Source organism: Penaeus japonicus, unplaced genomic scaffold, assembly GCF_977035675.1.
Source record: "Penaeus japonicus unplaced genomic scaffold, GWHDUDI00000001_assembly GWHDUDI00000042, whole genome shotgun sequence".
Taxonomy (NCBI): domain Eukaryota; kingdom Metazoa; phylum Arthropoda; class Malacostraca; order Decapoda; family Penaeidae; genus Penaeus; species Penaeus japonicus.
Window position 1 is genome coordinate 3,053,744 of NW_028234444.1, and position 4,640 is coordinate 3,058,383.

Here is a 4,640-nt window from a genome sequence, read left to right on the forward strand (position 1 = left end):
CATTTGATCACATCACTAATGCAAGTATCACTTTTATCTTTACCTTAAATAATATTCTAAGCATTGTCACCACTAGTTATGCCATTGCCTTTATCACTACCATAATTACCATCAATAGTTTTGTCATTATGATTGTATTTGCCGTTGGTAGCTATTAACTCCATTATTCGTTGTCATTGTTGTTTTTTTGAATAAAATTGTCAAATCGTGCAACATGCCAACTATTACTCGAATTTTAGATATTCACTTTAATCCTCAGTAGGTATTCTATATCCATGTATATTGTATCAATTTATATATTGTGTGTATATGATGGTGTATGGGGGTAAATGCTTATGTATGTAGAATGACAGACTATGACGTAGAGAGGTAGATAAAAAATACGTAGAGTTACATGAAATAAAAAACCGATGGATAAAACAATCATACGAAGGGGTACATAGATATAGAAACCAGAAACAGACAGCTGAGACAAGATTAGATAATTAGATATTATCAATATAAAAAAATATATACAAAAACCTTGAATTTCAACCTTTGGTATCAGTTCATCCAATAAAGTTAATAATACAAATGGGCAATAGGTATGCGTTTGAATGAAACCCCCCCTTTCTCCAAATACGGGTAAGTTTTTAGTTGACCCGGGGGATCCTCCTCCCATTCAGAATCACAGTTGGGAGACAACCGCTATATATAACAGTCCGTCGCCACTTTCCTCGCTCATCAAACATTCGCAGTCATGTCTGCTCATAGGTATTACATACGCTCTTTCTTACAAGCCTTCTATCCTACAGCGGAGACAAAAAGACAGTACAACATAATGTATAAGAATTTTATATATAATCGTGTACCCTGTTATTATACCCTGAGTTTTTCAACTTTCGGTTTCTTTTATGCAATTGGTTGTTTTGTTTTACAGGTGATCCTCCGTAGTATGACGGATGCTTGTTGGCCACCCGGGCTGGCTTCTGGCCGATAAGGCTCCTAGTGTTGTTGTACCTCAGCCACCTGTTTACGCGCAACCCACGCTACCGTGCTTCCTTCCCCATACAAGCCAGCTCTGAGGGGAGGGGAGGGGGGAACTCCCTAGCTGTTAGGTACCTTCATTTCTTATACGTCTCATTTGCAATCGACTTTCTTGCTTGTAGTTTTTTTTACATAGGTTCTATTGATACTTTAAAAGGGTCTATTGTGATTGCGTGACTTGTATTTGTAACATGCACTTGGGTTTAATAGATTCGTTTTTTTTTTTTGTGTTTGTGTTTTTTCTTCTTTTAAACCAGGAGCCACCCAAGTACAGCTACCCAAACTACGGGTGTCGCCGACGCGCTACTCCCGGCGCATACACTTTTCGGCCGCCTCGGAGTCCCCGCGAGCCCGGCTCTCCCTCCCTCCCATACAACAAGACACCCCCCCGAGGGCCACCGTGGGGCAGCTAGTAACAACCACCTGTGTTGAGAGGACCTACCCCCGAACGGCCGGCACAAGCACGATTCACGTCCAAAATACAGTGCGGGACAAACGGCGACGCGGTGCTCGTAAGCTGAGGTCACCTATATCGAGGGCGGCGAGGATTCAGTACCCCGAGCGGGTTACAAAGCCCCCCACCCCTACAAGCCCCCCGCGATCCCTACCACCGCTCCCCCGAAAAAAAAAATAAAATATTTAAGTAAAAATAAATAATAAAATTATATTAGTAATTACAAAAAGTTAAGTCAATATTAATAAATAAAATGTCTATTAAATATATAAAAGGTTTTAGGTAATAAATTATATACTGTAGTTAAAAAAGATATTAAAAATACAAATAAAAAAAAGAATTAAAAAATTAGTTAATCAAAAAAAAGATGAAATAATAAGTAAAAAAATAAAAAGTAAAATTAAAAAGTATAAATAATATAAAGGGAATAGTAAAAAAATCATAGTAAAAATAAACATAAAGTAAAAAATAATAATTTAGAAAGAATGTAATTAAAAAGTAATAATATAAAAATTCTAATTTAAAAAATAAAGAAATAAATAGTAATAAATGAAATTAAGTGGTTAGCTTCAGTAAAAATAAAAAAAAGTAAAAGTAAAGAATAATAAACTAGTATAGAATGAATAAAAAAGAAATTAAAAGCTACTCCCCGCTGTCTAATAAGGGTTACACTTGTGATTTCCCACCCTCAACCCGCTTTGTTTAATCAACAAGGAGTGGTTTTTTGTTTCATTGCTTGGTCAAAGGCATATGCCTCCTAATACGAACAAACGCATATGTTGATTCTTATACAAATAAAGGATTATTTTATTTTTGGAAGAGATTTCATAATAAAAGAAGGTGATCTCTAAAGACCGGTATTGTACTAAAAAAACCCAAGCCCCCAAAATAGGTGTAAAAAAAAATGGAAAATGGAAAGTAAAAACAACTAGCTAACATATGACTATTTACTAATAACTGGATTAATGGTATTTAATAGCAATGCTTAATGATGACGATTAAATTATCGATTAACAATACCCATACTAAAAATGGTAATAATAAACAATAAGAGCATAACTGGGTAATAAGTATGACGAATTCTCATCTGCGTCTATAAATCATTATTTATGTCAGCCTCTCTGAACACGCATCTAATACTGAACGGGCGCGGATCCAGATTGTATCCATGATGAAAGTTATTATCTCTCGCCTCCATCACTTATTCATCTTAATACTTGATGCGCCTCATGTCAGTTTATACATTCTCGTCAGTGTATAAATTGGTACCCCCATGGACGAGCGGCTACTTGATTAGGCATGTAAAAGGGGTCACCATATTCATTCTGTTGTGTGTGGTTTTTTATTATCAAATATTTTGATTGGTTGCTTGACATTTTAGTTTTCTCTTAAACAATATCAATATTTCCGTATCTATAGACATAATTGGTTTTCTTTTTTTCGTTACTCCTACATTGTCTTGATGACCCCGTCTCTCGATTTCTCTCTATTATTTCTGTAATCTATATTTTGTCTCCTTTGTCCCTTTTACTCACCCTCGCAGGTGACCTCTGCCAAGGGTCGGTCAATATACTATATGTCATATATATATATATATATATTATATATATATATATATATATATACCTGTTATATTATATATAATATATATATATATATATATATATATATATATATATATATGCATATGTATACATACATATGTATGTACGTATAATATATATATAAATATATCTATAAATAGATATATATATCTAATATATATACATTATATATATATTATATATATACTAATATATATATATGCATATATATATGTGTTGTGTAGATGTATGTGGAGATGTGTGTGTGTGTGTAGTGTACCACCACACACCACATCATCACACAACACACACACACACACACACACATATATAAAATATATATTAATATATATATATATATATATAGAATATATATTTACATAGATTGTATACCCTCTTATGGCATACTATATATATATATATATATATATATGCATATATATGCTGTATATATGGTATATATGTATATATATATGCGATATACACAACACACACCAAACACACACCACCACACAATGTATTTACACAACCATACATATATATATATATATATTTATAATATATATATATAATATGATATAATATATATATATATATATATATATATACACTACTTATATATATACCATATATTATATACATATATACATTATATGTTGTATGCAGGATGCTGACATGCATATGTATAGATTGCAATAGATATACATATTATACAATATATGTGTATATATATGTATATCACGTTCTAATGTATGTATATGCACAGACCACAACACAACACACACACACACACACACACACACACATCACACACACATACACACATATTAATATATATATATATATACGCATTATATATACGCATATATATACGATATATATATATATATGATAATTTTTATTTATTGATATTCATTGGCATGTATAGACAGCTTCATATAGCATACATATATATATATATATTGTTAGATATATATATATATCATATATATATATATGTATGGATTATATATATATATAATCACGCCGCATATATATACATATCTTTTATGCATGTACCTCCTATATATATATATACATATCATATTTATCATATATATATTATATACTCTATATCTTATATATATATATATATATACTATATCTTTATGCTATGTTATATATTATATATATATAATATATATATACTCTCTATGATATTAATATATATATCATATATATATATATATATAGTATATATGTATATATATATATCAATAAAAGATATATATATACTAATATATAATTTATATAATTTATACTATATACCAATATATACATATGTATCCTTATATATGTATATATATATATATATATATATAATATTATAACATATATATACATATCTTTATGCATGTATATATAAACTATATACTATATACTTATATACGCATTAATATATAACAGTAATATATATATCCACTATATATATATATATTTTTAGGTATGTATGTATATATAATATATATATATATAATATATATGCTATATATATTATTTTTTTTTTAATATGTTATATATATATATACATAAATATA